Source organism: Pinus tabuliformis, chromosome 2_1 (genome assembly GCF_031772625.1).
Source record: "Pinus tabuliformis cultivar Carrire ecotype Pingquan chromosome 2_1, CPIR1, whole genome shotgun sequence".
NCBI classification, from domain to species: Eukaryota; Viridiplantae; Streptophyta; class Pinopsida; order Pinales; family Pinaceae; genus Pinus; species Pinus tabuliformis.
Window position 1 is genome coordinate 174742302 of NC_142299.1, and position 27529 is coordinate 174769830.

The following is a 27529-nucleotide window of genomic DNA, read 5'->3' on the forward strand; positions in this document are numbered from 1 at the left end:
TATTTGCATATTTATTTTAAACCAAATGCATAACTATCTCAACAATCATATCCCCAATATCTCCATGATTCTTTCAATAAATATTCATCTCTAACTTCTCTCATTTCTCTCCATCTCTCATTCCTACATAGGCTTATAGAATTAGTCTACATTATTACAAATCTCATAATATTATTTATTAAACATTACAAATAGAATTTTTCCCTCCTTAATGAACAATTGTCCTTTCAACTAGTCCCTTCGTCTTCATATTTACTCTTGTAATCTTCTGTCTACTTCATTCATCATCCTCAATCTTCTTCACTTGTACATGCAAGCATAAACATAAGTTGAGGTGCATATAAAAAAGTCACCATTGATTGAAATATATGGGTCGCCAACCATTTTATCCACTGGTTATCTAAGAAGCCTTTTGTTGTACAAGATCCATTAGTCATTCTTCCATCATGAGTCTTCATCCTATGCCTTTTATTCCTCTTACACCACCATCATTATTCAACTTCTTGAATATTTCTCTGGCTTACCTACAACCATTTTGTCAATACTTAACATAGGAGAATCATTTAAATTTGTATTTCCCTAAGTGTAATAAGTTCTAGATTTCTCTAGAATAATCTATGTAGAATGAGTTGGTTACATTCATATATCATGTAATGTAACAAATGTATAAAGTAAGGATATAGTTTGGAGAGTTGAGTAATTTTAGGGATAGTGGATACAGTCAAGGGATAACATTTAATATTTTCTAGGAATGTAGGATATGAACCATTCTTTCATCGCTCAAGCAAAACATTGCAAATCACATACAAATTGTTATAGATGTAAGGAAAATGTTAATATCTCTATAAGCTCCTCGACTAATAGCTCGAGAATGAATATAGCTGATGTTTAATGTATGGATCAAGTTATTTTTTATGGAAATGGAGGAAAACTCCATTTAATTTTGAAAATAGTGGCATCGATTTGAATATGCATGTTGTGAGTGGCACTAATATGGGCTATGAAAGTGATCGAGGTGTATATTGGTGGCCACCCACCTATTCCACCTAGACCTCCGGTCGATTTCATCTATTTCCTTGTTTATTTCAACATTTACTATTGTTAGCAAATTTTTAGGTCCTAAACTTCCGAAACAATTTTGACCCCATAAATGACATTTTTTGAGGTCCGCTACGGGTATGTATCCATTATGGCTACGAGCCTACCGAAAATCTTGTAGTACCCAGAGAGGCCTTTCCAATAAGGTATTGTATGCACCAAACGAAGATAATATTATCAAGTTATGACCCCGGGAAGTTAGTTGCCTAACTAACCCCAATGGGGCCCACAAACTCTTGGTGTTACATCTCCTGGGGTTAGGGTTTTGGTTTTTTAGGGTTTTTTCTTATTGTTTAATAATAAATAGGCCCGTTAGCCTCATTTCAAAACAGTTTAGAGGCCTATAGCTGCCATATCTCTTCTCAGAGATAAGCTACCATCGTCCGAGCTAGTTTATTTCCATTCTATTTGTAAGCATATTTCAGTATTTTGATATTAATGAAATGAAGTGTTATTTCTGTTTTGTTGCATTCCTATTTAATTTCAGATCAGTGGTATCAGAGTGGTCTACTCTTTCTTTGTTTTTCTTTGCATGTCCCCAATGCGGTCAGGGTATAAGGAGTTAGGGCTCGAACTGGTTGAACCTTTGCAAGACCAACCTCACAAACCCCGACGAACTCCCATGGCAGAAGAAAAGAAAGACGAGGGGGCAGGAGATCCTTTCAAAATATTTCTCGAGGAATCTCTCAAGCGACAAAGGAACGCGATAATGGTTAACTTTTCCCAGATCCACCAACAGCTACCCGCAAGTGACACATCTTCATCCAGCAACCACTCTGGAAGAGCCACTCCTTTTAAGGTACAAGTTAACTTTGATATTCCCATATTTGAGGGCTAGATAGATGCAGATGATGTAGATAAATGTTTGAATTTGTTGGAAGGATATTTTTCAGTTCATGACTTTTCCAATTGGGAAAATATTACTTTTGCAATTCTCAAAGTCGCCCCACACATCAATGACTAGTGGGAAACCTACTTTGAAAAAAAGGATGAGAGGGAATCCTCACTATCAGTTGCACCCACTTGGGATTATTTCCTAGATTCCATCAAGGAACAAAGTTACCATGTCGGGAGCTATGAAGATAAATAAAAAAACTGGACCACACTACAGAGAGGAAGGGACCAAGATGTACTGGAGTTCAAAAAAAATTTACATACCCATTGCACAAAGTTGGGTATCAAAGATTCTAAGTGGCATTTGGTACTCAAGTACCGGGGCCATCTACACAAGTACACCTAGGACAAGATGGAATTCCTGGAGATATCATTGCTTGGCACGACATATTGATACGTTGTCAAGATTGAGCAGAAATTTAAAAAAAAGAAGCAAGACTTTGGACCTGTGAATTCAAAGCAAGGAAAAGGCGCCCCCAAACCATAAAGCAAAGGCCAAAGCCAAGGCAGGCTGACCTAGGACAACCCACTATTGAGTCCCATTTTGCTCAATTTTTGATAGCCTCCTAAGACCTTGCTGCCCCCTTTTGAACTCTTGTTTAATCCTAACTACTCTTATTTCGCCTATATCACCTAAGTTTTGACCAAAAGGGTGTTGTGTGCACACGGTATGCAAATCATCTTAAAAAGTATTATTTTACCTTGTTCTTAAGTGTTTGTTGAAGTTAATCGTTTCCTAATCGAATTATCAAGTTTGATTGATCGAATTCTTATGCAAATTAGTCATGATTTGAATCAGCTCCGTGATTTCCTGTAGACATCTGTGGTCACCGATTTCTTGTAGACACTCCGCAATTTCTTGTAGATGAGGATTTCCTGTAACCGCCCAGATTTCCTGCAACAGAATCAGTGGTTGGATATGTTCCACTTAGTTTCAAGAAGAACGGGAACATGGGTTTTATGAGGAAATCCTCCTACATGGACGTTGTCCTATTGGCTACCTCAAATTCATAATTGAAACCACCCAGATCTTCAGTCCTTTTCTCGATGGTCTTATTGTGAAAAAGCTCCAAAAATGTAACGAAATTAGTTTGATCCATGCTTTCAATCATGGATGAAACTCATCAGAGCTATTTTGTCATTCTATTTAGTCATTTATAGCAAGTAGTTACAACATAGTAGTTTTCCTAATTCACGAAAACATATGCCTTTGAACTTGTATAAATTTACCTTGTTTCATTTGCAAACGGGTTGGTTGGTCGAACGTATCAGACTTGCACACCTCTGTAATACGTTTTAGATTAATAGAAAGTCATATGATCTGTTGATATCCTTGTGTAAAATCCTTTAAGAGTAGAGGGGTTGTGAGTAAGGGAGGGCCCCCTTTGCTCACAATTCCTTTAGTTACAGTGTTTGTATTTCTTTTGATTATTTGTATGCATCAATAAGTTATTTTCACAACTATTGTTTCTCTTTTCTGAATTTTAGTAGCATATGTGAAATGGTTGGATGAAAAAGTATATTATTTAATCAGGTTTTAGCTACTTGATTTTTATGACTGTCTGTTTGGTCTTTTATCTTTTCTGATCAACATCAACAATATCAAGAGTTGTAGAGGGATGATTGGATCCACTCAATAGCCTTTGATGTCAAGTGTTGATGCAGAAAAGAGACATTAGAGTTGCATGTATGAATGGTCTAATTAGAAATCACTTAAGGTATTAACCTGCATATATTTTGTGCAACATCTCATAAGATTACCTACCCTTGGTTGATAATTTATGTGTGTCAAATTATAAGTCTATAATTTGCCCAAAAGTTTTGGCGTCGTTGTCGGGGAGCTGGTAAGGGATGATACTGAAAGTGTTTTAGTATGATTTCTTGTTGTTTAAGTTTTTCAGCGTTGGGGGAGTCAAAGTGGTAAGACGTGGGGTAAGGCCTACACACCTACAAATATCAGAATTCACCAAAGCCACGTCCTGATTGCTTGGTAAGTAGAAGTTTTGAAATTTTTTTTTAGGGGCCAATATAAATTTTCAAGAATTTTTGGTGGTGGTGTGAGCACCACTTCGTTCACTAATAAACTGGAAGGGAAAAATAATCTTGCAAATAACAAGGGGGAATTTGAACCAAGGAATGACAATTTTGAACAGGGATTGACAACTAATCCTAAGTAGAGCAATATCCCCACATCGAAGAAGAATCCTTCTTACAGAGAATCCTTTGTTGCTGCTCATCAAGAATCTCCTCTTACTAGGAGGACATCGTCTTTTCTTAGTGGTTATCCTGAAGAAGAATTCCTCTTCAATCCTATTCAAGAACTAGAGTTCCAAGCAGCTGACTCTGAAGGATCTGTAGTTTACCAGGGTCCCACTCCTTTTTGGTTTAATATGGCTCATTTAGAGGGTATTGGTACTACAAATGGGGACTATCATGAGAAGGAAGGGGAACCATTTTCATTCGAATTTCCTATCAAATATTTTGTTGGGATCAATTAGATGAAAAGCATTCCTCCCTCTACTTTGCCTAATTTTCATGGTACCTCTAGTGAAGATCCTGATGCTTTCTTATTCGAGTTTGATGTATTGTGCAGGAGCTACGATTACTCTTCAAATGCTCAAAAGTTGAATTTGTTTCTTGCCACATTAAAGGATGCATATCTCAGATGGTTCATGGGACCAACTGTGAATTCCATTTCAACATGGGATTACATGAAGAAGGTGTTCCTGAAAAAGTACAAGGCTTATTGTAAGAGCAGGGACATCAGGGAAGAAATATTTGGCATGATCCAGAAAGAGGAAGAAAGCTTGGAAGACTTCCTGGAAAGATTCCAGTATAATTTGAGTAACAATTCTAAATAGGGATTGACAGCTAATCCTAAGTAGAAGAATACCCCCACAACGGAGAAGAATCCTTCTAACAAAGAATCCTTTGTTTCTGCTCATCAAGAATCTCCTCTTACTAGGGACATCGTCTTTTCTTAGTGGTCAACCTAAAGAAGAATTCATCTTCAATCTTAATCAAGAACCAAAGTTCCAAGCAAATGACTCTGAAGGACCTGTAGTTTACCAGGGTTCCACTCCTTTTTGGTTTAATATGTCTCATTTAGAGGGTACTGGTGCTACAGATGGCGACTACATGAGAAGGAAGGAGAACCATTTACATTCAAATTTCCTATCAAATATTTTGTTGGGACGAGTTAGATGAAAAACATTCCTCCCTCTACTTTGCCTAATTTCCGTGGTACCTCTAGTGAAGATCCCGATCCTTTCTTATTTGAGTTTGATGTATTGTGCAAGAGCTACGATTTCTCTTCAAATGCACAAAAGTTGAATTTTTTTCCTACCACATGTGAGGATGCAGCTCTCAGATGGTTCATGGGACTAACTGCGAATTCCATTTCAACATGGGATGACATGAAGAAGGTGTTCCTGAAAAAGTACAAGGCTTATCGTAAGACCAGGGACATCAGGGAAGAAATCTTTGGCATGGTCCAGAAAGAGGAAGAAAGCCTGGAAGACTTCCTAGAAATATTCTAGTATAATTTGCAAAGATCCAAGATTAACTAGATGAATAAGGAAATCCTGAGGACAATCTTACTAAGAGTCATAAGACCAAAATCTCTTGAGGTTTTGAACTTAATGGGAGTAGGTGATGTATAAAAATTGAGTTATGATGATGTGTGTGAGTTGTGTCGATGATATTCGAGGGGAAATTCTAAGGTTGGAAAAGTATCAAGAGATACCTCTTCTAGATTCACTAAATCAGTTGTAGGGGTTGGGGTAACCAAAGCTAAAATGGGAAACTTATTTGAAAATTTTAAAACTGACATTCTTAGCACTTTGGCTTCACATTTAGATGTTTGACGGGCTAAGAAGAAGTAGGAGGAAGTGGAGAAATCCCTGGGTGTGTTCTCTCCAAGTGTAGGAAGAAACATCCCTTGAGGGAATGTCGTGCAGACAGTATAGAGGTATGTCGAATTTGTGAGGCTGATCATTCTACTGATCAGTGTCCTTCTCTTCCAGAGATTAAAGTAGCATATCCAGTAGATCAGGAAGCTGTCAATGCACTCTATGCAATGGCACCTCAAAAATCATGGCAACCACGTCCTACAAGTATGTCACAACAACATTCTTAATTTCCTTATGCTCAGAATCAGATGTGGAACATCCTAATGCCCTGGCAGCCCTGGCCTCGACAACAACCTTGGTAGGGGAATTTTCCTTATCCTCCTACATTAAATTAGTAACCCCCCTTGAAAATTTTATCTACCACAACCCATCCCACAACAAATGGGTCAACCACAATAGCAGCAACTTCATTTGCCTGCCCCACCAAATCAACCACGACCCGCACAAATTCCTGCCCAGCCAGTACCTGATCCCAACAATAAAGCCAACCAATATAATCACAATATTGGAGTGACCACCTATCCCACTTTTCCTACCTATTGTATTAAACCACAGCCTCTGCAGGAATTTCCTGTGTCGCTACAGGAAATCAAACTCAGATCAAGAAAATTGGTGACTTAACCCAGAAAAATTAAAGAGATATAGAGGAATACACTATGGATACACCTGAAGTAGAAACCACACTAGAACCAACCGAACAGATCATTCTAAATTCACAAGAACTTTCCTCATATCATACTGTCTAGCATCCTTTTCCAAAGAGGTTGGAGATGAAAATAAAACAACCCAAGTTCGATCTTGTTTCTGAACTGAGAAATGTATGCATTAAGATCCCATTACTACAAGAAATCAAGGATATCCCTATTTATGCCAAAATAGTGAGGGAGCTATGTACTAAGAAACCAGGTAGACAGAAGAATGAACCTTCTAAAATTCAAGTAGGTGGAAAACTTGCAAGTCTTATGTCCAACAAATTTGTTACTAAGAAATATGCAGACCTGGGGATCCCTGTGGTTACCACCTTTATCAATGGGTACCCAATAAGAAACACTCTAATCGATTTAGGTGCATCCATCAATGTGATGAACATGGAGACATTTTCTAACATAGGGTCCTTTGACTTACTTCCTACTCCTACCATGTTAGAACTGGTAGATAGGTCTAAGGTAAAGCCAGAGGGTGTATTAGAAGACATTGTCATTTCATTGGATTCCTGGGAATACCCTGCATATTTCTATGTTCTTCAACCTAAGACCAACTTGGGAGGGCATCCTTTGATCTTAGAGAGACCTTTGTTGGCTACGGTTGATGGCTACATAGGGTGTAGGTCTGGAAACATGACCATTGCTCATGGGGCTGAAACTAAACACATCAACCTATACCCCCATGCCAAACCTCTCCTAAAGTCAGAAAATACCTATTGGGATGATGAAGAACATGATTCAAAATCTATTCACCCAGTATTGACAATAGCCCAAGCCATGAGCCTTAAGGAAAATTCAGAGGAAAATCTGATAAATTGTCATATTTCTAATCTTGATTTTCCACAACATTTAGAGGGGAAGTCTAGTCCTACTCTAGATATATTTACTAACCTGTAGAACTCTTATAAATATGATACAACAACTGAATTACATTCAGCCCTCTTATCTGCATTTCTTGCATATTCAATGACTGAATGTGGAGGTAAGGTAATTGAAATTTCTTCTGGAAAAACCCTAAATATCAATTTTGCCTTGACTCCTGAACAGGAGGAGCAATTAATTCAGACATTGAAATAATTTTCGGATACATTTGCTTGGGAATACATAGACATGAGGGGTATTCACCCGGATACATGCATTCATCATATCTACATAGAGGGAAATTCCAAGCCTGTGAGACAACCGCAAAGGAGAATGAACCCCGCTTTGAGAGAAATTGTAAAAAATGAGTTGCAGAAATTGTTAAATGTAGGGTTCATTTATCCTATTTCAGACAGCCAGTGGGTATCCCCACTAGTTATCATCCCTAAAAAGAATGGTAAATGGTGAGTGTGTGTGGATTATAGGGAACTAAACAAAGCTACATTAAAAGATCACTTTCCTTTGCCTTTTATAGACCAAGTGTTGGACACTCTAGCAGGGAAGAGGTATTTTTCTTTCCTAGATGGGTTCAGTGGGTACAACCAAATTAGGATAGCTCCAGAGGACCAAGAGAAGACAACATTCACATGTCCCTAGGGAACCTATGCATATAAGGTACTACCATTTGGTTTATGCAACACACCAGCCACATTTCAAAGGGCGATACTTGGTATTTTCTCTGATCTTTTGCATGATTGCGTAGAGGTTTACATGGACAATTTTACAGTAATGGGTGATACTTTTGAAGAAGCTCTACATAATCTTAGGAGAGTTTTGCAGAGATGTAGAGAAACTAATATTTCATTGAGTAATGAATTTTTTTTCATGATTATGACTGAAGGTATTGTTTTGGGTCATCATGTTTCTGCTACAGGAATTAAAGTTGATCTGGCTAAGATTGAAGTAATTGAAAAGTTGTCCCCACCAACTAGTCAAAAGGGAGTTCGAAGTTTCCTTGGACATGCAGGTTACTATAGAAGGTTTGTTGAGAATTTTACAAAGATAGCCTCGCCATTGTTTAAATTATTGACCAAAGAATCTGAATTTCATTGGAGTGATGAGTGTCAAGTTGCATTCAATACACTTAAGGAAAAGCTTTCTTCAACACTAGTCTTGAGAGGTCTAGATTGGAAATTTCCCTTTCATATTTCCACTGATGCCTCCGATTCAGCTATAGGAGTGGTATTGGGCCAAAAGGAAAATATCATAATCCATGCTATTTATTTTGTTAGTAAAAAATTAACTCCCGCAGAACTGAATTACACCGTAATTGAGAAAGAATTCCCTGTTGTAATTTATGTTATTAATAAGCTTAGACATTACATCACTGGTTATGAATTATTTGTACATACTGGCCATTCTGCTATTCGATATCTCATGAATATACCAATCACTAATGGCAGGATTATTAGGTCGCTTTTGTTGCTGTAGGAATTTGATGTCACAATATTGGACAGGCCCGGAAAAGAAAATTAGGTAGCTAATTTCCTATCTAGGCTCAACCATGCAAGTGGGGATGTTTCGGTTAATGATAACTTTCCCGATGAAAATTTGTTTGTTATCTTTGTTAAAACACCTTGAATTGCAGCTATGGCCAACTACCTTGCTGCAAGAAAGTTACCCCACTTCTTTTTATCTATACAAGAGAAAAGAATTATTAGGAAAAGTGCTAATTACTCTTGGGTAAAAGGAGACCTATTTTTCACCAGACCTGACTTGATTATTCACAGGTGTGTCAGGGAGGACGAGATGTATGATATCTTGAGAGCTTGTCACGATGAACCCTGTGGAGGAAATTTTGCAGATAAGTGGACAGCCTATAAGATCCTCCGCTCCGGGTACTATTGGCCGAGTCTTTTTAAAGATGCAAAGGAGTATGTGCATAAATGTGATAGCTGCCAGAGAATAGGGCAACCTGTCCAATCAGATGAAATGCCTTTGCAGCCACAAGTTCTCATAGAACCATTCGAGAGGTGGGATCTTGATTTTGTAGGTCCCATCAATCCTATGTCCAAAGGTAAGAAGTATATTTTGGTTTGTATTGATTATGTGACGAAGTGGGTGGAAGAAAGAGCACTACCTAGAGCAATGGAGAAAGCACTAGTAGAATTTATTTTTTCTAATATTTTTGTACGATTTGGAGTACTTAGGGAAATTCTTACTGATCAGGGTACCCCGTTTGTGTCAAATCTTATGCAGGGAATTGTACAGAAATATCAAATTACTCATCGGAAGTCCACCCCTAACCATCCATAGGCTAATGGGCAGGTGGAATCAACGAATAAGGTGTTGGAGACAATTCTCACAAAGACAGTGCAATTACATAAGAAGGATTGGGTTGCTCGACTTCCTGAGGCATTATGGGCCTATCGGATCACATGGAGGAATATCACTGGCTTCTCTTTGTATGAATTAGTGTATGGAAAACAAGTGTTACTGCAAATTGAATTTCAAATCAAAACTTTAAGATGGCAACAAATTTGAGTACAGACCTTAATGAGGCACAATAGGAGAGAATCCTCCAGCTCAATGAGCTGGATGAGATTAGACGGGATGCTTTTCAACATATTAATCTAATCCAACAACAACAGGATAAATGGCATGATAGATACATTAAGAAAAACAAGTTAAAAGAGGGAGGCTGGGAATTCTTCTTTGATTTGAAATTTAAGAATTTTAAATGGAAATTGTTATAGATCTGACCTGAAAATATATGAGAATACAAATATACCCAGAAATAATAAGATAGAAATGCTTCTCTTTATTGATCAAACCCTTAAGGTAGGGAAACACCATACATTCACTCCTTAAAGAAGGAGAACACTCCACAAGCCATATGCCTGTTCATACAATATTCCTTGACACCCCTCAATGTGGAGTCTCTAGCCTCTATATAGGTCTCATACATACAATACCATGGGTCATTACCATGGTTCCCTCAATACCATCTATCTAATACCATGGGCCCATTACATTATTACTAACTACTTGTGGTTCCTTACATCATACGGGTTAACCACGTTATTTATTACTATGGCCCATCCCATTATTACATTATTCCCTTAAGTACCTCCCTTTGTACCCCATATTATCCCCCCTAGGTATATTACATTCCACCCCCCTTAACATGTTTCGTCCCCGAAACATGATAAGGACACAAATAATAAGATCTACTCAAAAGAGTAGTCCACTGGTACGATGCACGTGCATCTAGCCATGCAAGAGAAAGGTGAACCCTCGATCTTGCTAGTGCATCACTCGCTTGAGATGGAAGTTGACTACGGCAGCTCTTCTGTTTTGATGTGTAGTAGGTGGATCTTCGCTCCTCTCCATCTGTCATGCGAGAGTTGTTGTCCTTATGGCTAGTTGGTTGCCATCTTGTTGGTTGTTTTCTTGCAGGGTGATGATATGTTGAAGTTTTAACCCACGGTGTTTTTTTCTTTAATTCACCCCTTATTGGAGCCTGAATGTTATCTGGTGCATGTTGTGGTGCTTGTTATGGTGTCTTATCTTCCAATATTACTTCAATCACTGAGCCCTCATCTGATGTATCAGCACCTGTAACCTTTTCTGCTTCAGCCTCTGTTTGTGTTTGATTGTCGGTCATCAAAGGTTCATCATCTGATATGTCAGTCCCTGGAACATCTTCTGCTTCAGCCTCCTTGGACTCTATCTGTTTATTGATGGAAATATCCTGTAATGTAATTTTCTTCTTTTTATACCAGAGCTTCAAGAATTTATTTTGCACATTAATATTGATAGTACCCACAAATTCCATCCAAGGATATCCCAACACAACATCCATGTTATCCATATATGAAGTATAAAAATCACAATTCAACACATACTTATCCATAGAAAGCTTCAAATCGTTATAAACTTGAACATCCTTATTATCAACGTGTGTGTTTTCAATGTGTTTTGTTGGAACTTGCAATTTTTTTTACCAAATTAACATTTATAAGATTCTGTTTGCAACTTGGATTTATAGACACAATGATTTTCTCCTTCTGAATCAATCCATGAACATGAAATAAGGATATACCAGTAGGAAATAACCCCACATGTTTCCCTTTATCTTGTTTTCTAGCATGAGACCATTTGTCTAAAAGGACTCTTTCAAATTCTTCATCTAACAGTTTGGACAACTGCTTGTTGTCAAGTGAGAACCACCATTTGGCAACCTCATCTTTGCAATTAAGTGGTACCATATCCCTCCAAAATTTCCCAAATTTGAACTTTTGTCTCTATATGAATTCTTCAATAGTAGGGCTATCATCTTTTCCTGTAAAATATAGCGTCTCCATGAAGAGGGTTTGGGGAAAAACTCACTCACTTGTGAAAATTTTAAATGGCCACAATTTCGTCAATATTGCTCAGAATCCCTATTATAACCTGTTTTTGGAAATTGAAGGACCATTCTGCATCTTCCCATTTGATAGAAATCCTGATCTAGGCATTGGAATTTTAGATCTACGTTGCAACTCTCTCGCCATCACCAAAAATTCTGAAAAAGAGCTGATTTTAAATTAGCGATATCTCCCTCATCTGGACTCCGATTCGACTGATTTTTTTTTGAACTTGGGTTTTTTTTACAAAAAATCCAAATCTGCAATTATATTCTTCAGATTGTGCACAAGAACGTACATATCTATGCCGCAAACTCGCTGCCCCGAAAAAATGTCTACAACACCACTGATTTTTAGATCATCGATATCTCTTTCATCCGGACTCCAATTTGGCCGATTTTTTTTTGAAATCATGTATCTTTTCATAAAGAATCTAGATATGCAATTCGATTTTGCATATTTTTCCCCAAAACATACAGATCTGATCTGCAAACTCACAGCCCCTAGAAAGTTCCTGCAAAAAACAAAATAAATAAATAAAACTAAAAAAAAAATTCTCCACTTTTTCCCAAAAAAGTGCTCTGATACCACTTGTTATATATCTGACCTGAAAATATATGAGAATGAAAATATACCCAAGAAATAATGAGATAGAAATGCTTCTTTATTAATCAAACCCTTAAGGTAGGGCAACACTATACATTCACTCCTTAAGGAAGGAGAACACTCCACAAGCCATATGCCTGTTCATACAATATTCCTTGACGCCCCTCAATGTGGAGTCTCTAGCCTCTATATAGGCCTCATAAATACAATACCATGGGTCATTACCATGGTTCCCTCAGTACCATCTGTCTAATACCATGGGCCCATTACATTATTACTAACTACTTGTGGTCCCTTACATGATACGGGTTAACCACCTTATTTATTACTATGGCCCATCCCATTATTATATTATTCCCTTGGGTACCTCCATTTGTACCCCATATTATCCCCCTTAGGTATATTACAGAAATTCAACAATAATTGTAGGTTTAGAGCAGGGCACTCTGAAGTCATTCTCAGTTTGGAATGTATTTTCAAAAGTATGAAAATGCATAGACTTGGTTGCATACCCATTAGAATAATTGAATTTCATTCGCTGCCCAGAATTGACCATGAAAATAAATTCAGAAAGTGGAGAAAGGTACGTCGTTGAAAACCACATCAAACGACAAAGAGCCATCACACGAGTGAGGCAAACCATCAAAATCCACATTAAACGACAAGGAGTCTCATCATGCTAGTCTTACCTTTATTTAATTTTATTATTTGATTTATTTTTTATTTTTTATTTTAATTGACTTTTAATGAGTTAATTTTCAACTTAGATTGAGTCAATTTAACTAATTTCTTTATTAATTATTAATTTAAATTTCTCTTTTGGTTTTTTAATTTCAATTCTTATATTATTTCCTATCAATTCATTATTTAAGTTTTAATTATTTATAATTCTTATTTTCAGTTTATTCTTATCTTTATTTTAAATTTTTAATTAATTCTTTATATATATATATATATATATCCTCAATTTAATTATTACAATTTTAATTCTTAATTATCTTTAATTAATTAATTAATTAATTGATTAAATTATTTTTCTATTCATATTTATTATTAACTCTTATTTATCATAATTTAGTTAACAATTAATAATGTTTAATTAGTTTATGCTTACTTTATTTTAATTAATCCATTTTCATATTTTCAACTATGAATTTGGTCAAATATAAATTACAATTTTTATTTACCTTAGATTCCAAATTTTTTCCAAAGAATTATTTCCCTTATCAAAGTATTTTAATATTTTTTTTATAATTTTTTACCTTCACCAAAATCCTTATCCATATTTTAATCCAATGGACACTTAATCATGGTTATCCTATAAAACATTGGAGAGACTAGAACCATTACACAATGGCTTCTAAAAAATTCCATGAATTTAAATTTATGATTTTTTAAAAATTGTATGTGATTTTGAATAAAATTGACTAGAAAATATGCTCATAAAAGAACCATTTAATATGGGCATAGTCTAATTTATAGACGAAATAGTATTTTCACATCATTTTTTCTGGTTAATTTGAATCAAAATCCGATATAGATTTTTAAAAAATCTGAGTTTAAATTATTTAGTCTGCATAATTCTATTGTCCCATGGGTTTTTCACGGGGCTGAATCCATTTATGCATTTAAAAATGTATTTTAAATAAAAAAAAAAGTATTGAAATTGTATTGCCAAATTTTGGTGAATTCTGGTGAGAAAGGTTATTTCGTCTATAAGTTAGACTAGGCCTTTAATATGTAGAATTTATTATTTGTAACTAATATCCATATAAATCATAAATAACGAATAAATTATAAATTATTTTGGAAAAACTCATGATGTGATTAATCTGAAAGAAATTATCTTTTTTTTTTGGTCAAATAAAAGTGGAGCCTTCTATTAACTGCAAGAAAGATTACATATGTTACATGGCTTTACAAATGTAAGGACCATCAAGGGCTAACCCTATGAAGAGTAACCAACTACATAACCCGAAATAAGCCCGAAACCCTCAACCTGAGGCATACAAATTAAGTCACCATCCATGATCCAACCCGATGGCCATTCGATGAGACGCCTAGTGATCCGGCGGTTATTACAGAATTCGCTTCAAAGGTGAGTTCAGTCTTTACCAGCTTTATGGATCTAACAGGGTAAATAAATAGTCAAGTGTAAAACTTCGGGTCCGTTTTTGGACCTAGCCTCCTCCTATGTTGAAACCCGATGTCCTTTCAATCTAGATCCTGTGAGATCCAACGGTCATGAACACTATCGTCTTGACAACATGCACCCCTTTTACCCGGTTCACAGACCCGATAAGGATTGTGAGCCATTGGTTTATAAATGTTCGGGTCCGGTTTGAAACTTAAGCTCTGATCACTTTTAGAACCCGAAAACCACACGATTAAGCCCTTGTTGATCTGACGGTCCTCCAAGATATCGGAACGGAAACCTACACGATCTTTACCTTCTTTTCGGACCTGATGAAGATTATAAACCACTAATCTAAAAAACTTCGGGTCCGCTTGAGTAGTTAACCTTCGATTACTTTTCCACTCGATGGCCATTCGATGACGAAGGCTGTCAAGATCTGTGGCCGGCGACCTTCTAAGAGGCCTGCTGTTTACCAAGTGCCTCTCCCCTGTAGAAAGCTCTATTTTAAGCATTTTTCTTCTTTTCTTCTTCTTTTTATTTTTATTTTTTTGGGATCAATGGTTAAGAATGACTTACGCTTCCACTTTCTCCTACTTCCACTAGTCTTCCTTCTTGTTCATTCCTAATAGTTTGGAAGTTTTCCATGTCTTTGACCACTTTTCTTTGGCAATCCTTACGCAATTTCCCCGAGGGTGTCGAATCCCAAGCATACCTGCTATAAATTTCCTTGTAAAACACTCCTTCATTCGCCAGACGATCAGCTAGCATATTGGCTTTTATTCACACATGAAAGAAGCTGACTGTTCTCAGGGTTTGTAGATGGGAATGAATTCACTGAAAGACATGCAAAAGCTGCCAATTTTTTGAAACTTTTGCAGGTGCTTTTCCATTACAGATCTTCTTGGCCGCATTAATAACCAATTCAGAGTCTGCTTCAATGATGGCATTATGAGAATTTGACTCAATTAGTATTTCAAGTCATTGCTTTAAGGCCATGAGCTCCGCCATGTTATTAGTGGCAATCCCCAAATGACTATGAAAGATGTCCTTTATGCACCCCTACTCATCTCTGATGACCTCGCCAAAACAAGTCATCCCTGGGTTACCTTTAGAGGCTCCACCTATGTTAATTTTCAAGAAACCATGAGGAGGAGGTTGCCAAAAGTCTTTACTAGCGTTTATTTGGCTCACATCCTTGTGTATGCTCTGGGGAACTAGCGAATGGAGGCCCAACTGCAGAAGTATATGAGTGTCCTGGGGCAGAGTCGGGTTCTCAGGAGGTCTCCCTAACATGGCACCAACAGTGTCTTTGAGTTGTCTTAATATTGTGCAATAGTGTTCTAGGTTGAGCTAGTTTTATTCTTAAAAATCCTGCCATTGCGTTCTTTCTAGACATCCCAAATTAAGAAGCCTGGAACTAGAGTCCAAGCTTTGTTAATTATCTCATCACCTGAGAAGTCTTTTCTCCAATTCTTCAAAGTGTTGGTAATACTGAGGCCATCCCTGTCAGTTTGCGTGAATACTGAGGCCACCCAATCCCACAAGGTAGAGGTGAATGGGTAGAGGTTGAGTAAGTGTTCCATTGTCTCCTCTTGTGAACCACATAGATAGCATTTGGATGGGCCAACAAAACCTCTCTTCAGAAGATTTTCCCAAGTTAGAATTTTCTTTTGTTGAACCAACCACATAAACAACTTTATTTTCATCCAATGCAAGTGCTGCTAAAGGTCCTTCCATACCTTATTAGGGTTTTGATAATTAAACCCTAGGGCTATTTGTTTGGGTTCTTTGAGGTTATATTTACCTTCTGTGTTTCTTCCCAATCCTAGTTGGTCAGATGAGGATGATACCAAAATCTTCCTCTGTTCTAGGTCCATAGCAAGAGAGTCTACCTAAGCTTTCAAAGGGCTCTCTTCCCTGTAGCCTAGCTACTTCCATATTCTCCATTTGCCATTGCTCCTTACCTGATCCCAGAATTCACTTACCATGCATAAACCTTTGTTGTCAGTATCATTCTTGAGATCGGTTAGTTCTTCCCTAAATAGTTTTGGTTCTTTCTAGCATTTGTCCTCCTAGAATTTTTCCAGGTTCCCAGCTCGGATCTCCTAGAAGCTATGCCGCTGGACAATGCCTCTATTTTCCCAAGCAAGATTCCAAATGTGGGAGCCTTTGATAAGCCCAAACATTTGAATATGATCACTCTCCTACCAATTATTTGCATATTTCTATTTCCAAAGCTTGGCCCATGGGGTTTCCGATTCCTTAAGCCACCTCCACCAAAGCTTTGCACCCGAAACTCTACTGAGGGTTTCAAGGTCATGAAGCCCCAAACCTCCATGGGCCTTAGGTTTGCAGAGCTTATCCCAAGCTACCAAAGCCCATTTCTTTTTCTCTTCCCCTTTTCCCCAAAGAAAATCTCTTTGAATGTTCCTGATCTGTTGCAAAACTCCTTTAGGAGCAGGAAGAGTTGACATCATGAAAATGGGTATGGCCTGCAGGACAACTTTTGTGAGCACAAGGCGCCTGCTAAATTCAAAGATCTGCATGTCCATCTCCTGACCCTATCCAGTAGTTTGTTAATGACTGACTCCCACACTCCCCTGCTTATAGGTTTGTCTATAAGGGGCATTCCAAGGTACTTAGAGGGTAACTGATCACTTTGGAACCCTAGAATTTTTGTAAGGTTTCTTTGAATAGCAATGTTAGTGTTAAAAAAAAAACTTTTGATTTGTCAAGGCTTACCTCTGCACCAGTGGCCATAGCAAAGTCATTCAAGATTTGTTTAAAAGCTTTGGCTTCCTTGACCATGGGAATGCCCTGCAGCATAGTGTCCTCCACAAATTATTGGTGAGTTGAAGCAACTCCATCTATGGTGAGTTTCAAACCCTGGATTCTTCCCTCAGCACTTGCCATTTTTATCGCTCTGCCTAGCCCTTCCATCATGAGCACAAAGAGGAAGGGGGAGAGTGGATCTCCTTGTCTTAGACCCCTAGAAGGCATGAAGGTTCTTGAGGGTGAGCCATTAAGCAAGATTGAAAAACTGGTTGTGGATGCAAGGGCCATAACCCATCTGATCCAATTGTGGTCAAAACCATAAGCTTTCAACACTGCCCTGATGTAAGACCAACTTAGCTTGTCATAAGCTTTCGCTAGGTCAAGCTGTATGATCATAACAGCTTGCTTGTTATTCTTAAGAGTGTACCATCTCATGAGCTTGTATGATGTTGTTGAGAATATGTCTTCCTTCCATATAACCAGTTTGCTCCTCTGAGACAAGTGCTAGAAGAAGGGGCTTGAGTCTATTAGCGATCACTTTGGAAATAATTTTGTACACCACATTACATAAAGCTATGGTTCTGAATCTTTCCAGTGTCATAGATTTTTCTTGCTTTGGAATCAAAGCTATGAAAGAGGCATTGAGAGCCTTCAGGACCGATCTGGATCTTCTTGAGTCTTCCACTGCGTCAAGGATGTCTTGTTTGACTATTTTCCAACATGCTTTGAAGAAGTCCACATTGAAACCATATATGCCAGGAGCTTTCCCATTTTGCATCTCGTTGATAACTTCACTAACCTCATCTTCAAACATTGGCCTATTAAGATATGATTGTCTTCCCTCGTTACAATCTTGGGAATGTACCTTGTAAATTTGTTAATGAACTGTGACCTGTCTAAGAGAGGCTCCTTTGCAATGCTAAGGAAGTGTTATACTAGGATAGATTCCATTTCTTTTTGGGTGATGAGCTCATTTCCTTGAGAATCTCTGAGTTTTGAAATTCTGTTATATGACTTGTGACTCAAAGTTGATTTATGAAAAAAATTTGTGTTTCTTTCCCCTTCTCTAATCCACCGTACTCTCGATTTATATCTCTAGAAAATCTCCTCTTGCCTGCACCTATCATCCCATTCCTTCAGAAGACAATAATCTTGAGTTTTCCTTTCCTCGGTAGAACCATCTATGATCATGAGCTGATTAATACCTTGAAGTTTCTGTTCAACTTCTTTTTTGGCTTTGAAAATGTTACCAAACTATTTTTTGTTCCAATCTTTGAGTCTGGCTTTGATGTGTTTAAGTCTTTGTTGTAGCATGAACATTTTAGTGCCTTGAAAGGGAAAATCTTCCATCCACCATTTATCAATGTTTCTGGTGAAGTCAAGGTGAGAGAGCCAGACATTTTCAAACCTAAAAGGTCTGTTCCTCGGTGTACCCATAAAAGTGGCTTCAAGCTAGACAAGCCAATGGTCTGAGCCTCCAAAAGGAAGGATTAAAGCTGACATGTCAGGGCCTGTGAGAAATAGGTCCTCTGAGATCATGAATCTATCTAGTTTAGAGGCAACTTGAGAAGCCCCTCCTCTCTTGTTGTTCCAGGTGAAAGTACCATTTATTGTTTCAGCATCCACTAATCTCATGTTATTTATGAAGTTATGGAAGGCAATGGAGTCTTTGCCTAGTGTTCTGGTACCACCTTTTTTCTCTATAAGAGATTTGATCATATTGAAATCCCCTGCCAGAATCTAGGGCATATCAGGATATCTCTCTCTTAGCTCCTCAAGGGAAGTGAGAAGCTTGAGTTTGTCTTCTAGTTTTTGAGGACCATAGACATTTGTAATCATGTAAATCTCCTTATCACCCACAGGTTGTATTACTAGCGAAAGATACTTCCCGGACGCTTCCGCATCTAGGATACCAAGTTTTTGGGGCTCCCAAAGTGTAAGGATCCCCCCTGCCGAGTTGTCTACCTTAACCTCTAGATACTCAAACATGCTTAACCATTTGCTATGTATTTCTCTGATTTTATCCATCGAGCACTTTGTTTCCTGAATGAAAACCATATCTGGTTTTTCTTCTTTTATTCTACTGCTGAGATTCCTTTGTTTCCTTTGACTTCCTAGGCCCCTAATGTTCAAGGTTGTAAGCTTCATTAAGAAAGGTTTGTAAAAGAGTAACTAGTGAGATATTTCATCTCACCAGAGTTGATCATGAGCTTTCCACAATTTGTCAACAACTCATTCTGTCTTTTCCTTCCTCTTTTCCTACCCAGGTTCTTGGAAGAGTGCCCCAGTGTTTCCTCTATTGTCTTCATCCCTCTATTTTCCTGGTTTTCATGGTTTATTTTGACTCCAGAACCCTTCGATTGGGATCTCCATAGGAAAAGTTGTTGAACCCTGTCAAACTCCTCTTTTGGCAGGGAGTCAACTCCTTTGGTAATACCCTGCTCTAGAAACTTTTTTAGATCCAAGTTTTCCCTCTCAAGAATCTCCTGTAGTTCATGGTCCTCCATTCCCGCCTCACTTGGGCCATCTCATGGCCCCTACTGAGCTCCACAATGCTCGAGAGATCATCCTGTTGCTGGTTGTTCTCTGGTATGTCCTGCATGCTAGTATCCCTATTCTTCTCATTGGTTTCAGTCTCTGATTTCTGATTTGCCCCATTGTTTCCAACTTCTTCTTCTAAGATTTTGAAACTATTTTGACTCAGTTGTCCGTCCTCATTGATTTTATTTTGGTACTGCTTTCCTCCTTTCCCCTTACCCCCCACCTTAGTGAAACCCCTAGGATCTTTGTTTGTGGAGGTTTTCTTGTTGCTTTCTAGTTTGTTTAATGGGAAGTCCCTATATAGGTGCCTGTGTTCATGGCACTTACGACACTTAAATGGGACATGCTCATAGTCCACTGCCTACACCCATTCTTCATCATAAACTTCTAAAATGATCTCGTCCAGGAGTGCCCTAGATAGGTCCATTTCCACACAAATCCGAGTGAAGGAAGTGTATTTGCCTCTTAATGTCGCATTTGATGTCTTTATAAAATGCCCTAGTTTGTTGTCGATAGCCTTGTCGATAAACCCCACTAAATCTCAATTTTAACCCATAATAAACCACCTCCCTCATAACGACAAAATGAACACTATTCATTTGCGCCATATTTCAAAAATAAATTGTTTTGTCGTTTTATTGCAAAAATCACCATTTTGACTCTGTTTCGCCTTTTACACAGTCAAGCTTCCATAAGCCTCTACGACCAAATAAAACCATTATTTTACCTTCCGATACGCTTTGGACTCCTTCCGATATCCTTTCAAGTTCAATAAAGCCATAACCACCTTCTCTGTCACTTGTGTTTTCTTAACAATTTCTGTGTTTTGCAGGTGAAATTTCCAGTTCCAGGCTTATAAAGAAAAAGCCTGCATAACAGTTTGAAGACAAATATGAAGATTTTACTGTTGAAAAACACAGTAATAAAAAAAAAAATTGAAGCGCACAGTAAAGGGTAAAAAGAACACAATAAAGGTTACTCATCAGGGTCAACAGATATTTAACAGAGTTTAAAGAGTAACAGGTGAAAGATTAAATGAAGGAATCTGCTAGAGTAAAAGATACAAACAATTGAGCAGCCTCAAGGGGAAAATATAAAAAAACAAAGCCAACACAACCTAAATAAAAGGAATAGCAAGAAGCAGTTCAAGAGCTGCCCCTATCTTCATGCATGAAGATCTTTGCTTTCCTAGAATAAATCTTAATCAGTTTTAGGATATTTTCCTAGTTTCATTATTGAATAAATAACTCTTTTCTCGAGTTGTAAAGGGTTCGAAGTTCATGGTTTATCACTCATTGCTTGTTAAGTCGTGACTGCTTCATTCCATTTTGAGCCTGGTTGCACCTTTAAAGGAAGCTTTTTTGACACTTGATGTACTCTGTCTTTCTGGAACCTTAATACAAAGCAGAGGATTCTGAATTTGGTTTTACATAGTTTGTGTTATCCTGTAAGTCTTTTCTAGTTTTCAATCATTACGTTTTTCTTCGTATGCTTATGGCTTATAGAGATATCTAGGTAGGAACAATTGTGTCAAAATTTATTCCTATAAGCTCCTGAAGTGATCATCTTTTAAGAGAATGGATTAATGAACTTTCTGTTTAGCTAATCCCCTCTAATCAATAAATCATCAACATCTTTTGTAATCTTAAGTATATTGCCTTAAACCTTTGGAACGTAGTTTAAACGGTTTTCCTACTTATGATTGTTCTGTTTTACAATTTGGAAACTATGATAATCATATTATTTGTTGTCTTCTTCTCACCACTATTTGATCTATATCATTGTGTAAAGCTTTATAGCAGCCCTTTGCTGAGATATTAATATTATCCAAAGGATTAAGTATTTCAATTCTAAATCTGTCTTTTTCATTGGTCTTCCAGAAACTAAAACTAAAAACCCCAAAACAATTATTTTATATGCTCTGGAATTGGTAGCTGACCTACTACTATCTCACAAGAACAACACTATCAAAGATTTTGTTGGGACCAGTCGGATGAAAAACATTCCTCCCCTCTGTTTTGTCTAATTTTTGTGGTACCTATAGTGAAGATCCCGATGCTTTCTTATTCAAGTTTGACGTATTGTGCAAGAGCTATGATTACTCTTCAAATTCTCAAAATTTGAATTTGTTTCCTGCCACATTAAAGGCTGCTTCTCTCAGATGGTCCATGGGACTAACTGTGAATTCCATTTCAACATGGGATGACATGAATAAGGTGTTCTTGGAAAAGTACAAGGATTATTGTAAGACCAGGGACATCATGGAGGAAATCTTTGGCATGACCCAGAAAGAGGAAGAAAGCTTGGAAGACTTCCTGGAAAGATTCCAGTATAATTTGCAAAGATCAAAGATGAACTAGTTGAACAAGGAAACCCAGAGGATAATCTTATTAAGATCCATATGACGAGAATCTCTCGAGGTTTTGAACTTGATGGGAGCTGTTGATGTATCAAACTTGAGTTATGATGATATGTGTGAGTTGTGTCGATGATATTTGAGGGGAAGTTCTAAGGTTGGAAAAGGAGTAAGAGATACCTCTTCTAGATTCACTAAATTAGTTGCAGGGGTTGTGGTAACTAGTGCTGAAATGGGAAACTTATTTGAAAATTCTAAAACTAACATACTTAGCACTTTGTCTTCACATTTAGATGTTTTACAGGCTAAGAAGAAGGAGGAGTAAGTGGAGAAAGCCTTGGTTTTTTTCTCTCCAAGTGTAGGAAGAAACATCCCTTGAGGGAATGTCCTGCAGATAGTATAGAGGTATGTTGAATTTGTGAGGCTGATCATTCTACTGATTAGTGTCCTTCTCTTCTAGAGATTAAAGCGGCATATCTAGTAGATTAGGAAGTTGTCAACGCACTCTATGTAATGACACCTCAAAAACCATGGCAGCCATGTCCTACAGGTATGTCACAACAACATTCTTAATTTCCTTCTACTCAGAATCAGATGTGGAACATTCCAATGCCCTAGTAGCCCTGGCCTCCACAACAAACTTGGAAGGGAAATTTTCCTTATCTAGCTGCATTAAATTACCCCCCTCAAATCTTTTATCTGCCATGACAAATGGATCATCCACAACATAAGCAACTTCAGTTTCCTACCCCACCAAATCAACCATGACCCACACAACATCCTGCCCAGCCAGTACCCAATCCCAACAATAAATCCATCCAATATAATCACAATATTGGAGTGGCCACCTATCCCATGTTTCCTACCTATTGTATTACACCACAACCTCTACAGGAATTTCCTGTGTTGCTGTAGGAAATCAAACTTAGATCAAGAAAAGTGGTGACTCAACCCAGAAAAATTGAAGAGATTATAGAGGAAGACACTCTGGATACACCAGAAGTAGAAACCACACCAGAACCAGCTGAACAAATCATTCCAAATTCACAATAACCTTCCTTGTCTCATACTATCCAACCTCTTTTTCCAGAGAGGTTGGAGATGAAAATAAAAAAGCCCGAGTTCGATCTTGTGTCTGAACTGAGAAATGTATGCATTAAGATCCCGTTACTACAAGCAATTAAGGATATCCCTATTTATGCCAAAACAGTGAGGGAGCTATGTACTAAGAAACTAGGGAGATAGAAGAAGGAACCTTCTACAATTCAAGTAGGTGGAAAACTTGCAAGTCTTATGTCCACCGGATTTGTTACTGAGAAATATGTAGACCCTAGGATCCCTGTGGTTACCACCTTTATCAATGGGTACCCAATAAGAAACACTCTAATCGATTTAGGTGCAACCATCAATGTGATTACCATGGAGACATTGTCTCACGTAGGGTCCTTTGACTTACTTCTTACTCCTACCATGTTAGAATTAGCAGTTAGGTCTAAGGTAAAGTGAGAGGGTGTATTAGAAGACATTGTCATTTCTTTGGATTCCTAGGAATACCCTACATATTTATATGTTCTTCAACCTAAGACCAACTTAGGAGGGCATCCTTTAATCTTAGGGATACCTTGGTTGGATATGGTTGATGCCTACATAGGGTGTAGGTCTGGAAACATGACCATCGCTCATGGGGATGAAACTAAACACATCAACCTATACCCCCCTACCAAACCTCTCCTAAAGTCGGAAAATACCTATTGGGATGATGAAGAACACGATTCATAAGCTATTCACCCAGTATTGACAATAGCCCAAGCCATGATCCTTAAGGAAAATTTGGAGGAAAATCTGATAAATTGTCATATTTCTAATCCTGATTTTTCATAGCATTTAGAGGGGCAGTCTATTCCTAATCTAGATATCATTACTAACTTGCAGAACTCTTATAAATATGATACAACAGCTAAATTACATTCATCCCTCTTATCTGTATTTCCTGCATATTCAGTGACTGAATGTGGAGGTAAGGTAATTTAAATTTCTTCTAGAAATACTGTAAATATCAATTTTGCCTTGACTCCTGAACAAGAGGAGCAATTAATTCAAACATTGAAAGATTTTCCGATACATTTGCTTGGCAATACACAGACATGAGGGGTATCCACTCGAGTACATGCATTCATCATATCTACATAGAGGAAAATTCCAAGCCTGTGAGACAACTACAAAGGAGAATGAACCCCGCTTTGAGAGAAATTGTAAAAAATGAGTTGCAGAAATTGTTAAATGTAGGGTTCATTTATCCTATTTCAGACAACCAGTGGGTATCCCCACTGGTTATCATCCCTAAAAGGAATGGTAAATGGCGGGTGTGTGTGGATTATAGGGAAATTAACAAATATACATTAAAATATCACTTTCCTTTGCCTTTTATAGACGACGTGATGGACACTCTAACAGGGAAGAAGTATTTTTCTTTCCTAGATGGGTTCAGTGGGTACAACCAAATTAGGATAGCTCCAGAGGACTAGGAGAAGAAAACATCCGCATGCCCCTGGGGAACTTATGCATACAAGGTACTACCATTTGGTTTATGTAATGCACCAGCCACATTTCAAAGGGTGATACTTGGTATTTTCTCTGATCTTTTGCATGATTGTGTAGAGGTTTACATGGACAATTTTACAGTAATGGGTGATTCTTTTGAAGAATCTCTACATAATCTTAGGATAGTTTTGGAGAGATGTAGAGAAACTAATATTTCATTGAGTAATGAAAAATGTTTCATGATTATCACTGAAGGTATTGTTTTGGGTCATCATGTTTTTGCTGTAGGAATTAAAGTTGATACGGCTAAGATTGAAGTAATTGAAAAGTTATCTTCACCAACTAGTCAAAAGGGAGTTCGAAGTTTCCTTGGACATGTAGGTTACTATAGAAGGTTTTTTGAGAATTTTAAAAAGATAGCCTGCAATTGTTTAAATTATTGACCAAAGAACCTAAATTTCATTGGAGTGAGGAGTGTCAAAATGCATTCGATACACTCAAGGAAAAAATTTCTTCAGAACTTGTCTTCAGAGGTCAAGATTGCAAATTGCCCTTTCATATTTCCACTGGTGCCTGTGATTCAGTTATAGGAGAGGTATTGGGACAAAAGGAAAATCCCACAACCCATGCTATTTATTTTGTTAGTAAAAATTTAACTCCTGCAGAACTAAATTACACCATAACTGAGAAAGAATACCTTGTTGTAATTTATGTTATTAATAAGTTTAGACATTACATCACTGGTTATGAAGTTTTTGTACATATTGCTCATTCTACTATTTGATATCTTATGAACAAACCAATCACTAATGGCTTCTTTAGTAGCTTGTTTTGTTGTAGTTTCTTATGGTTTAGATTTTTCCTCTCTAGATTACAATTTTCTCCTTTTCCATAAAATAAAAATGAGCTATGAGTTGTTGGATATGCTACTTAAAAATGTGTATTTGAAGATGCTCATGGATCAAGCAAGAGAGCTATGTCATTAACAAATGTTGACTATCCCTTTCAACTGCTTATTTTTCTTTTGTTGGTTCTTATGGAGAAACAACATCTTCTTTTTCTCTCTTTATTAGTTCTTGTGTGACAACAACAATGTTTTATATTTTTCTTACCGCTAGCTCTTGTGTGACAACAACAAGGTTTTACAAGGTAGCTTGTAATTCTTCTCATGCATAGATATTGGAGTGGAATTAAACAAGATTGGTGAGGGACGGTTATCGAATATAATGATAGTGACATTGTCCAACCTTGAAAAAAATTAAAGGATGAGGAAATTGGATAGAGGTATAAATGATTTTTCAAATATAAATCCATACCATTAAATGAATATAGATTAAATAAAATAAAAGAAGCATATGTGCACCTATATACGTGGCGTTTTAGCAACTAAATGATAGTGTTGTTCTAGCTAACTCGTAGATGTTGTAGCAACTGACTGATGGGTATTGCAACAATTGACTAGTAGGTGTTGCACCAAGTATAGCAACACCTATGAAAGCACTAGTAGCAACACCAATTCTTGTAGAAGCATGTATAGAACAATGTCTCATAAGCTTTACAACATGTGTATGATAGCCCGTGATGGTCCATAATGATGAAATATTCTAGGAGAATGGACAATGTGGATCTTGGATTCTTGGATCACCATTTGAGTCGTAAATTGAGATCTAAAACAACCTTTTGTGAAAAACTTGTGACTCATTCAAAAAGTAGTTAAAACTTGGAGATAAACTTTTATTTTTATTTGGTGGATGTATTTTTCCAGCAAGCTAGTCTTCAAATGAGATCCATGCAACTGTGCCCAAACAATTTTCACAGTTAGACTTTTGTTTATTTATTTATTCAAAGAATTATTTCCAACAAGATAGCTTTCAAATATCCCAATTTTTCATGGTGCCTAAGACATGTTTTCACCATGAAATTAATTACAGAAAGAGATAGGATAACTTGGTAACTCAACATTGCAAGTGAGTTAATTCACTTTATTACATGGGTTAGGGATGGTCTAAGAAAGAAGTACGAAGTGATGAGGCTGAAGTTGTGATTTAATGGTAGTGAAAAATATTAAGCTTCAAGGGAAACCACATAAACATAAGAACATCATAATTATTATAATGCAATTATTTTGTACTAGCAAGAAGGAAATGCATGGGAATGCCATGATTTTGATGAATGAGCAAGATGAATAACGAATCTCATTAAAAAACTTCATCTGCGGAAATGGAATTAGTAATGTAATTATGATATTTTATTTTTGGATCATTGATCTTTACTTTCATCTTCACATCTTTCATATCACTTGTTCTTAATCCATTTATATCTTTGGTGAAAATGTATTATTGTCTTTGTTTTTAGTTGAGATATTCTTGGGTCAGTCTTCTAGGATTTTGATATTTAAACTATAGTTCTTGCAAGGAATCAAAATTTCATTATTTGAATATTAGAGAGTATGCCCTTTTCTTGCAATTTTATTTTTAAGAATTGCTTGTGCATGGATTGACCTTCTTGTTCCTCTCAGGACGTGCAAAAACTAGAAATTATTTGTAGTAAAACATGGAATCTTGGGAGAAGAAAGGTGAACAGTATTTCTTCACCCAATACATATGAAAAAATTCACAAATAGTACTAGTAAAATAGACCCAAAGAAATACAAAATTTGAGGTGTTGCAACATCAATGCCAGGCATAGTGCAAAAA